General features: G+C 47.8%; 1 protein-coding gene across 1 annotated transcript in view; it reads right to left on the minus strand.

The window, feature by feature from the left end:
* The window catches only part of LOC143793527 (uncharacterized), a 42,138-nt gene extending 41,668 nt beyond the window's left edge, over window positions 1-470 (minus strand). The window contains exon 1 of the mRNA XM_077280577.1: window positions 256-470. The gene's annotated coding sequence lies outside the window, so the exon portion shown is untranslated. The remainder of the gene's footprint in view (window positions 1-255) is intronic.
* Between the last annotated feature and the right edge of the window lie 14,130 nt (window positions 471-14,600).

Raw genomic sequence — 14,600 nt, forward strand, 5'->3', positions numbered from 1 at the left:
GACGTCACCGACCACGACCGATGGATCCTGTAACTAAGACTCCGATCACATCTACCAGACGTCACCGACCACGACCGATGGATCCTGTAACTAAGACTCCGATCACATCTACAAGACGTCACCGACCACGACCGATGGATCCTGTAACTAAGGCTCCGATCACATCTACAAGACGTCACCGACCACGACCGATGGATCCTGTAACTAAGGCTCCGATAACATCTACAAGACGTCAGTGACTGATGGATCCTGTACCGGAGTCTCTGTCGCTCCTCGGTGCTGCCGTCACTCAGGTGCTGGTACACGCTCAGTACTGAGCCGCCTCCCGCTCTCTGTACATTCGGCCTCTGCTGGGCGCAGTTCTCTGTATATTTGTTGATATTTAGGAGATGAGATTTTCTCTTTTCCAGGACGAATCTGTTGCGGTGGATGATCTGAAGGACCTGTGGTGATGTCACGGTCATGTGATCAGGGGCGGAGCTCAGTAGTGTGATGGGATGAAGAACCTGTGGTGACCTCTCTGTCATGTGATTAGTAGGTCGCATTGCAGGGTGCAGCTGTTTTGCTCTCTGTTATCAGCCAGTACATAGAGATGAACACAGGGTCGGCTCCAGGTTTTCGGGGCCCCGGGGGAAAGAGTCTCAGTGGCCCCTATAACACATACCACGATTCATGATGCACAGATAAGTAATCTCGGCACAGTACGATGTAGAGATTTCACAGCCCAACACCGTGCAGGACGCTTGGCATTTGCCACAGAACACCAGGATTGGCAAATTCGCAACTGGCGAAAGCAGGTTCGCACTGAGCACATAAGTTGAGTATAATCTAACCTCTTTTTCTCATCTTTCAGAATACATCGGGGGCTTATCTACAGCATTACAGAATGCTGGAGATAAGCCCCTGATGCCAGTGGGCTTACCTCATCTTCGATTTTGGGGGTGACAGGTTCCCTTTAAAGTAATGATTGCCACTCGTTTTTCTTTACTTAGCTGCTTTTTTCTTGCCATAATACAAATTCTAACAGTCTATTCAGTAGGACTATCAGCTGTGTATCCACCAGACTTCTGCTCAACAGAACTGATGGCCCCAACCCCATTTATAAGGCAAGAAATCCCACTTATTAAACCTGACAGGCACACCTGTGAAGTGAAAACCATTCCCAGTGACTACCTCTTGAAGCTCAGCAAGGGAATGCCAAGAGTGTGCAAAGCAGTCATCAAAGCAAAAGGTGGCTACTGTGAAGAACCTAGAATATAAGACATAATTTCAGTTGTTTCACACTTTTTTGTTAAGTATATAATTCCACAGGTGATAATTCATAGTTTTGACGCCTTCAATTTGAATTTACAATTTTCATAGTGATGAAAATACAGAAAAATCTTTAAATGAGAAGGTGTGTCCAAACTTTTGCTCTGTGCTGTGTATATATATATATTTTGTGAGGCAGTGACTCCTGTTACAGCTAGGGGGCGCTGTATGTGCTCTGCAGAATGTGCATGGAAGCGTAGTGAGGCCATGAGGCCGTACTACAGACACAGATGTGGCTGTAACTAGAATGATGAAGCAGTGACTGATTAAAAAGCCCTGTAGTAGTGGGGGAGGGGTGTCAGTGTGTTCTTGGAAGCAGACAGGGCAGTTGTCTGCAGAGCTCTCTGTGTGAAGCAGCACAGAGGCTAAAGGAACCAGAGAGACTGACACCCTGCGTCTTGGGCTGTCTTATGTGTACCCGGCTGCACTCCAGAGGATAAAGAGTGCAGTGCGCTGAGTGAGTACAGAGACTTGTTACCGGCGTGCGGTCACCCAGGGAAACTGGACAGAGGGAAGTTCGGCCTGTGTATTGACTTCATCATATAGCCATGCATTATTAATGGACTGTATGAAGAAGCCGTATACTATCTTGACTGTGTGAAGTAACACAATAAAAGAACGTTTTGTTTGAACTTGTTCGGGTCACTGCCGTTTCACTGTGTATGGACATACCGCTGCATCACATATGGTGGAAAGAATATGAGGCCAGTGAACTAAGGCATACCCCCAGAGAGTGCTGCAGATTGTTGTGCAAGTCTGCTGGAAAAATGGAGGAACTTTTGGAGCAGGGTGTGCTCAGTCAGCAAAGGCTTCAACAAGAGACGCTGCAGTTTCAACATTCCCAGCAAGAGATTTTGCAGCAGCAGCAGCGGCAGCAGGAGACACTGCAGAGGGAGCTAGCAGAGCTTCAACGATATAAAGTGGAGACCCCTAATGTGAGGGGTGAACAGCAGAGTCCTGAAGAGACCCCAAAGGTAAGGGGCGATCATTGGGTGTACCAGTGGTCCTATGTAGAGACTCGGTCTGCCAGGTCTCAAGCAAGTGACTTGTTACAATTGGTGGAGGAATGGCTCCAGCCTGAGTTCTGTTCTCCCTATGAGATGATGGAGAGAATCGTGGCTGATCGGATGGTGAGGGCTCTGCCGGCCGACATGCAGCTTTGGGTCGGGCTGAGGGACCTAGGCCACCTGGAACTGCTGATAGAGTTGATTGAGCGGTATAAGTCCACTCAGGACGTTGCACCAGAGCCCGGGCATGGGGCTAGTAACTGTTCGGTAACATCTAAGCCCATGGACTGGGGGAACACTGGTCAGGAGTCTGTGTGCCCAACTAGTCTGTATCACCACTACGGGCACAGCTGGCAGCGAACCAGAATTGTGCCAGGTACTTGTGAATGGGTGCCGAACAGAGGCTCTCCTGGACACGGGGAGTAAAGTGACTCTGGTCCATCGTTCCCTTGTTGCTGGGGACAACACCAACGGACAGAAAGTGGAGGTGATGGGTATCCATGGGGAAATCCGGGAGTACCCGACCGCGGAGGTCAATGTTTCTACACCATGCGGAGACACTAGATATGTGGTGGGAGTGGCAAAGACCCTTCCATATGGGGCTGTGTTGGGAAGAGATTTTCCACTGTTTTGGTCCCTGTGGGAGACCAGGGTAAACCCTCTCATGGAAAAAGTTATACCGGGTGCAGAACCCAAAGATATTGAAATACCTGCCATAGGGGTCGCCAACCTAGGGACAGAGTGTAATCCCGATAGGCTCCCCCTAGAGGTAGTAGCAGGAGAAGCTAAAGATGTTGTTTCGGGCATAGAACCCGAAGATCCTAAGATGTATGACACAGGGGTCGCCAATTTAGGAATAGAGTGTAATCCCGATAGGCTCCCTCTAGAGGTTGTGGCAGTAGAGGTTGTGGGGACCCCATTGAACCCTGAGCTGGAGGTGTTCCCTGGTAAGGTTGGGACAGCTCAGATACAGGGTCCCTTTCGGAGACGCAGATATAAAAGACGCAGGTATGAGAAGAGCCGAGAGTGTATGATCGCAGAGGCGACTGGGGACGTGCGCACGAGGAACTCTATGGCACCGGTCAAGGATGGGGCCGTGGGTCAGGGTAAATTAGATAGAGCGCTCGCTAGACAGCAGTGTCGGGAGGCTCAGGTTCGGGTGCGGCATAGTACAGATATATGCTCAGAGTTGCCAGCGCGGTCTGTGGCATTTCAGCGTGATATAGTCACTGAGGTAAGGGTACAGAGGAAACAATACCAGGGGCCCGAAAGCAGATACTTTGGTGACAGGATGACCCATGGGGTTAGTGAACCTGAAGTAAACAAAGTAAAGACCACCCAAAACTGGCCCAAATCTGCGGTTAATCAGAAAAGAGGGTTTGGCTTCTGCAATAGAGATCGGGGTGGGTGGTCCCATAATGAAATATGGAGGAGAAATGCAAAGGGGAGGGATGCGTGCGTTTATCGATGGTTCCGGTCCCTACTTTGGTTTCTTAATGTAGTGAGCGGGCATGTCAGGGGGGCATACCGATGCCCTGTCTTTCGCCCTTACGGGGTAACAAATGTTCAACCCCACAGGTATGAACGGGGGGGGGGGAGGATATGTGAGGCAGTGACCCCTGTTACAGCTAGGGGGCGCTGTATGTGCTCTGCTCTGCAGAATGTGCATGGAAGCGTAGTGAGGCCATGAGGGCGTACTACAGACACAGATGTGGCTGTAACTAGAATAGTGAAGCAGTGACTGATTAAAAAGCCCTGTAGTAGTGGGGGAGGGGTGTCAGTGTGTTCTTGGAAGCAGACAGGGCAGTTGTCTGCAGAGCTCTGTCTGTGTGGAGCAACACAGAGGCTAAAGGAACCAGAGAGACTGACACCCTGCGTCTTGGGCTGTCTTATTTGTACCCGGCTGCACTCCAGAGGATAAAGAGTGCAGTGCGCTGAGTGAGTACAGAGACTTGTTGTACCCGGCTGCACTCCAGAGGATAAAGAGTGCAGTGCGCTGAGTGAGTACAGAGCCTTGTTACTGGCGTGCGGTCACCCAGGGAAACTGGACAGAGGGAAGTTCGGCCTGTGTATTGACTGCGTCATATAGCCATGCATTATTAATGGACTGTATGAAGAAGCCGTATACTATATTGACTGTGTGAAGTAACACAATAAAAGAACGTTTTGTTTGAACTTGTTTGGGTCACTGCCGTTTCACTGTGTATGGTCATACCGCTGCATCACAATAAATATATATATATATATATATATATATATATATATATATATATATATATATATATATATATATATATATATATATATACACACACACACACTGCTCAAAAAAATAAAGGGAACACTTAAACGACAGAATATAACTCCATGTAAATCAAACTTCTGTGAAATCAGACTCTCCACTTAGGAAGCAGCACTGATTGACAATTCCACATGCTGTTGTGCAAATGAAATAGACGACAGATGGAAATTATTGGCAATTATGAAGACACAATAAAGGAGTGGTTCTGCAGGAGGGGACCACAGACCACATCTCAGTACCAATGCTTTCTGGCAGATGTTTTGGTCACTTTTGAATGTTGGTTGTGCTTTCACACTCGTGGTAGCATGAGACGGACTCTACAACCCACACAAGTGGCTCAGGAAGTGCAGCTCATCCAGGATGGCACATCAATGCGAGCTGTGGCAAGGTTTGCTGTGTCTGTCAGAGTAGTGTCCAGAGGCTGGAGGCGCTACCAGGAGATAGGCCAGGAGATGTGGAGGGGGCCGTAGGAGGGCAACAACCGCTACCTCAGCCATTGTGCAAGGAGGAACAGGAGGAGCACTGCCAGAGCCCTTCAAAATGACCTCCAGCAGGCCACAAATGTGCATGTGTCTGCACAAACGGTTAGAAACCGACTCTGTGAGGATGGTCTGAGTGCCCGACGTCCACAGATGGGGTTGTGCTCACAGCCCAACACCATGCAGGAAGCTTGGCATTTGCCTCAGGACACCAGGATTGGCAAATTCACCACTGGCGCCCTGTGCTCTTCACAGATGAAAGCAGGTTCGCACTGAGCACATAAGGCTGTGTATTTACCTCTGGACTCCTCCCACTCTACAGCTGTTCAATCAGCCTAGCACTAAACATGGACTAAACAAAGCACTTCTTGTGCTGGAGCATTTTCCTAGGTTGCTATCACTGAAGCTAACGCGCACATGGCTCCTCTCCGTCATATTCCACACACACAGAGCTCCTCTCTGTTATATCTTTTTAGAAAACACCAGTGATTGTCTTACCGCTGTCTCTAACATCATGTCCTCCCTCTATCTGAAACTGAACCTGTCAAAAACTGAACTCCTCGTGTTCTCTCCCTCTACTAACCTACCTTTGCCTGACATTGCCATCTCCATGTGTGGTTCCACCATTACTCCCAAGCAACATGGCTGCTTACTTGTGGTCATATTTGATTCCGAGCTTTCCTTCTCCCCCCCCCACATCCGATCACTGGCTCGCTCTTACTATCTGCACCACAAAAACATTTCTAGAATTCGACACTTTCTTACTTTCGACTCTGCAAAAACTCTTACTGTTTCTCTTATTCATTCTCGTCTGGACTATTGTAGCTCTCTACTAATCGGTCTCCCTCTTACCAAACTCTCCCCTCTCCAATCTGTCCTGGATCCTGCAGCCAGGATCATATTCCTCACCAATCATTACACCGATGTCTCTACCTTGTGCCAGTCTTTGCATTGGTTACCCATCCACTCCAGAATCCAGTACAAACTTATTACCATCACCCACAAAACACTCCTTGGCTCAGCATCACCCTACATCTCCTCCCTGGTCCCAGTCTACCACCCTACCCGTGCTCTCCATTCTGTTGATGACCTGAGGTTAGCATCCTCAATAATCAGAACCTCCCACTCCTGTCTCCAAGACTTTACACGTGCTGCGCCAATTCTTTGGAATGCACTACCCAGGTTAATACGATTAATCCCCAATCCCCACAGTTGTAAGCGTGCCCTAAAAATGCATTTGTTCAAACTGGCCGACCATCTCAACAAATTAACTTATCACTGTGTTGTTGCCTATTCAAAATTTGTTACCATAACCATGTTCCTCGCATCATGTTCTCATACGCTTCATTCATTTAATAGCCCTCTGTGTCTGTATTGTTCCATACTTAGGATGATAACCGGTTCATGCAGCATTACTGTACATGAACACCCGATTCTTACACTATGGTTGGTCCGAACAACGAAAGCAACTGGTACCATCCACTTCTCGTGTCTCCTCCTTTCCTCATAGATTGTGAGCTTTTGACCAGGGCCCTCACTCCTCTTGGTATCTGTTTTGATCTATGTGTTTATTGTTATGCTGTAATGTCTATTGTATGTACAAGTCCCCTCTAAAATGTAAATTGCTGCGGAATATGTTGGCGCTATACGCTATATAAATAAAATTAATATTATTATTATCTCTCCCACACACAGTTCCATTCCATCACATTCCCACCCTGTAAAAGGATGGGATATCTTCTAAAATATTAACCTTATGAGTGGTCAAAGGGGAACTCTCCCTGCACCTCTATTGAGGTCCGGTATTAACTATTAACGCCGAAATTGACTATTATAATTAATATCCACTTAATATGCCTCAACGTTGTCTCTTCAGAGAGGAAGAGAACTAGAACTCTAGTGCCACCTATTCGAAGGTAGCAATCCTACAAGTCAATGTGGACCCTTTAACGAACTGTTATATTCCCCCTCCACAGCTCCTCTCCGTTATATTCCCCCACACAGCTCCTCTTCATCATATCCCCCCACACATACACAACTCCTCTCCATCATGTTCTTCCCCACGCACACAGCTCCTTTCCATCATATTTTCCCCCGCAGCTCCTCACAATGTCCCACACACACAGAGCTCCTGTTATATTTCCCACACACACACAGCTCCTCTCTGTCATATTCTCCCCAACATGCAGCTTCTCGCTGTCATATTTCCCCCACACGCAGCTCCTCTTCATCATATCCCCACACACACAGCTTCTCTCCGGCATATTCCCCCCCACACATACTGTTCTTCTCTGTTATATTTTTCCCACACACACAGCTCTTTTAATGGACTGACCTGGTTGGAATAGTGATATTGCAACCACTAGAGGCAGCACCAGGCAGGTAGCGTAGTCTAGTATAGCCAAGGAGTCGATACATAGGAACAGCAGTTTGAAGGAATAAGCAGAAATTGTAGTCAAGGAAGCCAGGGGTCATTTACCAGGAGCAGCAGTGTTGTTTGAAGGAATAAGCAGGAATTGTAGTCAAGGAAGCCAGGGGTTGTTTACCAGGAGCAGCAGTGTCATTGGAAGGAAGCTTGGCTAAAGGCAGATAGCTTAATAATCATGCAAGAAACTGAGAGCAAGGCCAGGTTTATATATGGTGTTCAATCAGAATGAACCAATCAGGAACTCAGGGTGGTAACCAACAGGAAACTCAAGGAGGAGACTGTTGTGAATTCTGTTCTCGAACTCCCTCCTGTGGTCATGAATGGTACTTCGGCGAGTTCTGTCCATGGACTCCCTCTGGTGGCTGTGAGTGGAGCTGCTGGTTCTGAGGTTCCTTCATCAGCTTACCTCGTTTAGTCCTAGGCTGGCTGCTCTATTTAACTCCACTCAGATCGTTACTTGATGCCAGCTGTCAATGTCCTAGTACTGGTTCAGATCTCTCTTGGATCTTTCTGAGGACCTGTCTACTCCAGCAGAAGCTAAGTCCCTGCTAGTTTATTTGTTAATCAGTGTTTTCTTGTCCAGCTTGCTATCATGATATTGCCTTGCTAGCTGGAAGCTCTGGGATGCAGAGTGGCACCTCCGCACCGTGAGTCGGTGCGGGGGTCTCTTTTGCACACTCTGCATGGTTTTTTGTAGGTTTTTGTGCCGCAAAGATTCCTTTTCTGTCCTCGGTCTGTTTAGTGAAGTCTGGCCTCCTTTGCTGAAACCTGTTTCATTCCTGTGTTTGTGACTTTTCATCTTAACTCACAGTCAATATTTGTGGGGGGCTGCCTTTTCCTTTGGGGAATTTCTCTGAGGCAAGGTAGGCTTTATTTTCTATCTTTAGGGGTAGTTAGCTCTTAGGCTGTGAAGAGGCGTCTAGGCAGAGTTAGGTACACTCCACGGCTATTTCTAGTGTGTGTTGATAGGATTAGCGGTTGCAGTCAGCAGAGCTCCCACTTCCCAGAGCTTGTCTTGTAGTTTAACCATCAGGTCTTTCCGGGTACTCCTAACCACCAGGTCCATAACAGGAGACATCAGCAACAACATAGGTTCAAGTATTTGGATAAGCATGGAAGTGTCCAGCGAGCTGAATAGCTCTGTAGTAAGAGCACCCAGTTCTCGTCAAAACGCCCACCTCCAGGTTTTGACAGGTGCCTTGCCCCTTTTTGACACATCTAACACTAAGCCCGCCCCACTTCCGGTCTTAACCCCTCCCCTCTACTCCCCATTCTCCTCCCACTCTCTGCCCCTCTGTGTGTCAATATGTGTTACATCAGTTCCGTGCCCGCCCCAGAAACCTCCCTGAGTGTGTCAATACCTGTTACGTCAGTTCCGTCCCCGCCCCGGAAACCACCCTGTTCAGCCTCTGTTACATCCCCCATGACCACCCATTCGCCGCCCATCTTGTGGGCTTATGTGTCAGTCCTTGATAGGTGGAGAGACCAAGTCTGCCCCACTTCCTGTCTAAACCCCTCCAGTGTGTAAGATTGGGCTTATGTGTCAGTCCTTGATAGGTGGAGAGAACAAGTCTGCCCCACTTCCTGTCTAAACCTTTCCAGTGTGTAAGGCTGGTTTCACATTTGCGTTTGTTGCCGCAGCATTTGTACCGCATATAAACGCATGCGTCGTGTTTTCCTATCTTTAACATTAAAAACGCATGCGTTTTTTTTGTTCGCATTTTGCCGCGTTTGACGACGCATGCGTCGTCTCGTCGTTTGCGGCTTGGCACGGAAATGCAACATGTAGTAATTTCTAGAGGCGTCTATTTGCTGCCAGGAAATGCATGCGGTCGACTGCGCAAGGATTGCGACCAAAAAACGCATTGCTGTCTATGTAAACGCATGCGTTTTTTAGTACATGCGTTTGGTTGCGTTTTTGAACGCATGCGTTTCAATTGAGAAAAACATGTCTAGCCACCCCCCACTATCAAGGTGATAAAAGGGAGGGTGTGGACAGTTGCAGATCACTTCTCACCAGACTCTGAAGCAGACGGGACACAGACAGGCTACATCTTGGAGGAAAACCAGACCCTGAACAATGTGAGTATATCCTAGCCAATGCCTTCATTTTCTATTTTCTGTCTCTACATGTCCTAATTTCTCCCATTTCTTTCTTTCTACATGCATCAGAATGTCTTCTTCGGATTCTTCATCTGGTGAGGAGTTTCGGCCAGGACAGTCGGAAGTGGAGCATGTCAGTGAGGTGAGTACTTGCCTCGTCAGATTGGTAAGTATTCGCTGTCACATCGACACATGTGACAATTTGTTTTTTTCTTTTTTTTAGAGCTCTTCTACTGCGGCAGAGACAGGGCAGGAGCAGCGGAATCAAGGTCCGGTGGCAAGATGGCAGTGGGTACGTATAGAAGGCTGACTGTCCTCAGTGTAATATTCTTGAATCTTCCTTTCTTTCCACTCGTATTTCTTTACTTTTTTCTTCTGGAATCCTTTTGTATGTTAACTTTCCTATTCATGCCATTTCTCAGCATCTTTTTTCTTTCTTTTCCTTATGTTAATTGAGTAAACTTTAATTACTTTCTTTAATTTTTAGGTTTCACAACGGGAGGATGACCTAATCGAAAATGATCTCCTTATCACCCTGGTCCAGAAGCGAGTCCCGTTGTGGGATACCCGGGATCCACTGCACTCGAACAACATCACGATCCGGCGGTTATGGAATGAGGTGGCCCAAGCGATGTGGGATGGCTGGGACAACGCCCCGACACGGGTCCGAGCTGCATTTGGTAAGTATTGCACTGCAGTGTGAAGCAGCAGAGATCTTGGCCGTGCTCACTCGACTGTGTATGATGAAAGAAACTCTCAGGAGTTTCTCTCATCACACACAGTTGTGTGAGCACGGCCAAAAGTCCTTTTTCTGACCACAATTTTTTTTAACAGTATCCAAAGTCAAAACACGTTGGCGTTCGATGAAGGACCGCTTCAACAAGGACCTGCGTCAAGAGAGCCGTGTTCCCAGTGGTTCAGGAGCAAGGATCAGACGCTACAAATACCATCGAGTACTGTCATTTTTAAGACCGGTCCTTGCCCAGAGAACGTAAGTATTTATCACGTGCATTAGGTTGTATTGTATTGCCATAATCTGTATTTTTAAATTCCACAGGATTTTGCGTCTGGTAAATTTATGATAGTAATTGTCTTTTTCCTTTTTTCACAGCACATACAGCACGACTGTCGGCCCAGGTTCTGGAGCGGTCCTTCATCCGACAGCCACGGAGCCGTCCCAGCCATCCAGCAGCGCAGCAGCAAGTGGGCCTTCCACACTAACTGGAGACCAGGTAGCTGGTCCTTCAGGTCTTCCCCTTTCTCAGTCCTCTTCCACTGCCCCCTTTTTTTTGGGCTCATCCCGGCAGCGGGCTTCGGACAGGTCACTCATGCCCGAGTTTTTGCACTTGAGCTCGGTTTTACACGACGCGAACAAGGCTTTGGGTGACCGAATGGATGTTTCGCATAACCTCTTATATACACGTATCCAGGAGGTCAGCAAAAGCCTTGATCAAGTGAAAGCCGATCTCCAGAGGGCAGCACATCATTTTTTTAATCAAATTGAGCAGGGCATGTCGGAACACCTTACTCCTGATCTCCAGCTGAGTGTCATGCAGGCCTGCAATGCTGCTTACGTGCAGGCTATGCAGCAGAGTCGGCATTTTCAGCAGACAGTGGGGGCATATCCACCTGTGCCTTCACTGTCACGTTTGATGTGACATCTGCTGCATCCTACTGCACGGCCACCTCAATTCCTTCCACAGCCGGACACCACTACAGTACCACCACCATGCCGAGTGCAGTTGGACATCCCACCGCCACCACCATGACATCCGCTGCTCCTGCTTGGACCTCCTCCACTGACACCACGATGCAGCAGGACCCTGGCATGGCCTTCCGTACCGCCTCCTCCACGATGCAGCAGGACCCTGGCATGGCCTTCCGTACCGCCTCCTCCACGATGCAGCAGGACCCTGGCCTTGCCTTCCGTACCGCCACCTCCACAATGCAGCAGGACCCTGGCATGGCCTTCCGTACCGCCACCTCCACGATGCAGCAGGACCCTGGCATGGCCTTCCGTACCGCCTCCTCCACGATGCAGCAGGACCCTGGCATGGCCTTCCGTACCGCCTCCTCCACGATGCAGCAGGACCCTGGCATGGCCTTCTGTACCGCCTCCTCCACGATGCAGCAGGACCCTGGCATGGCCTTCTGTACCGCCTCCTCCACGATGCAGCAGGACCCTGGCATGGCCTTCCGTACCGCCTCCTCCACGATGCGGCAGGACCCTGGCATGGCCTTCCGTACCATCTCCTCCATGATGCAGCAGGACTCTGGCATGGCCTTCCGCTCTACTAGCGCTATGGACTCTGGCATGGCTGCACGCTCTATGAGCGCTATGGACTCTGGCATGGCTGCACGCTCTACCACCGCTATGGACTCTGGCATGGCTGCATGCTCTACGAGCACAATGGACTCTTCCATGGCTGCACACTCTACGAGCAGTATGGACTCTGGCACAGTGCAGCCGGACCCTGACAGGTCACCCGCCACCACGCCACGCCATATGAGCCCACCAAGACCTCCCACAACCAGGCAAACAAAAAAAAATTACAAAAAACGAGGACTCTTAGCATTCCTCCCCCTTCACCTCCCAATGTGTCTGTAATGTCAGGTTTGTCTCACCCTTCCAGTGCGTCTGAAGCCTCTCATGTGTCAAGCCCCATCCCCGAACTTCCAGACCCTTCTAGTTTCATTGCCCCTTCTCCTGCCACCTCTGCGTCGTCCACGGTTAGCCAGGCCTCAGTTCTTCACACCCCCCGTTTACATCACTCTACCCCAAGCCGGCGCCGTAAAAAATAATTTTTTAAATTGTTAACAAAATAAAAAAAGTTTGGTTTGCCACAATTATGTTTGGTTTATTGTGTCTTCTACCGCCGGCAACACACTGTGCGCCATGAAACTTCGCCACACACTAATTTTTTGGGCCACATCATATATCCACTAGTTAAAAATTAAAAGAATGCAGCTTTATGTGTCTTTAGTATACAGATATGAGGTGGCCCAAAAAATATTACATGTATCTCCATAATCTCTTTTTGTCTGTGCCTAGTGTGGCAGTCTGAAGAGAAAATGGTGGAAATACAGTGCAGATCTCTACTGAACAGGTCAGGTGTCAAAAAACTAATTAGTTATGACACCTGACCTGGTGAGTATAGAACTGCCTTGTATAACCTCCATTTTCTCTTCTTCATACATAATCTATTACACACAAATTGAGGGGACAATGGTGGTCACACACTACATATCTATGCTCACATGCACAGGTGTCAGAAATAGTAAATTCATGAGCCTGTATATGTTTATCATGAATTCATTATTTCTGACACCTGACTTGATGAGTATAGATAGTGTGACAGTGATTGTCTCTTCAGTTTGTGTCCAATGGATACAGGAGAAGAGAATCAGAACGCAATGACGTCAACAAGCTTACCAATAAAGCAACATGGCTGCCATAACACTAGCAGTATGTGCCCAGTGCTTTATATCAGTATTTGTAAGCCAAAACAAGGAGTGGAACAATTAGAGTTAAATTATGATATTAACATAATAACTAGCACCTATGCTTTTATCACCCACTCCTGGTTTTGGATTACAAAAAATTATATTAAATACAGATCAAATATTGGAAGTTTAGGACAGCCTGGGTTTGGAGAGGAAAAAGATAGGAGACACGGTCAACTCAACCAAAACAAAAGTTTATTAATGAGAAATATTATAAAGTTTATTAATGAGAAATATTATTATCATTGTAGAAAATAACTGGTACAGATCGAATTACAACAGGACATTTACACAACATTGTCCTGCCATGACACACGTCCAATATCTGAATCGAAAAAGGCAGCAAATTGGTCCCGCATGTGACCAACTGCTGCAGTTGACCGCAGCGGGTGATGCTGGAAATCGGGCAGTGGGTGTGCAACTGGTTCATCCAGTTCAATGTTAGGTTGCTCCTTAACCATTATATAAATATGCAGAACCACACAGGCTTTGATCACCTCGTCGACTGTTTCCACTTTTAGATTTATGGCTGATGCAAGAATGCGCCATTTAGCGACCAGAATGCCAAAGGTACACTACAGTTCTTCGGGCCCTGGTCAGTCTGTAGTTAAAGATCCTTCTAGTGTTGTCCAAGTCCCGACTGGAATAGGGCTTCAGTAGGTTTTCACACATCTGAAAGGCCTCATCCCCAACCATAACAAATGGCATCGTGGTCCTTGAGTGTTGGGGAGAGGTTGTGGCGGGGGAAAATTGAAATTTTTGCCATACACACAGCGGCCAATATCCGAGTTCTTGAAAGTCTGGGAATCGTTGCCACGGCCAAAACTCCAATGTCCACGGCGATGAAGCGACAGTTCGCATCGGCTATTGCCATGAGCACAACAGAAAAATATTTTTTGTAATTGAAATACTTCGATCCTGTTCTGGCTGGTTTGATAATGCGAATGTGCTTTCCATCCACCGCTCCTAAACAGTTGGGGAAGTCACACACACTCCAGAATTTCTCCGCAATTTCTAGCCACATGTCCAAGGTGGGTAGGGGTATAAACTCATCCCGGAGTACATTCCACAAAGCCTGGCAGGTGTCCGCAACTATTCCGGACAGGGTGGATATTCCAAGCCGGTATTGGAAGTGGAGGGATGATAAACTCTCTCCGGTGGCCAGAAATCTGTAAGAAAAACAAACACAAAAACCATTACAATCTATTCTTTGTATGGTGTGGTTACGCTAAAGAAAGAAAGGAAAATAGCCCAAAAATACATGTCAGAAAACACTAAATTTGCACTATCATTGGTTTAGATTTGGAACGTACTTTAATGTAACCAGCAGACGTTCCTCGGGTGGAATCGCTTTACGGAGCTGGGTGTCCTGTCACCGTATGGCTCCTTGGACACGAGACAGCAAATCCAGGAATGAGTCTTGCGACATCCTAGTGTAGTCCTGGAATTTCTCCGGGTTGGCATTA

The sequence above is a fragment of the Ranitomeya variabilis genome, chromosome 1 (genome assembly GCF_051348905.1).
Source record: "Ranitomeya variabilis isolate aRanVar5 chromosome 1, aRanVar5.hap1, whole genome shotgun sequence".
Taxonomy (NCBI): Eukaryota; Metazoa; Chordata; class Amphibia; order Anura; family Dendrobatidae; genus Ranitomeya; species Ranitomeya variabilis.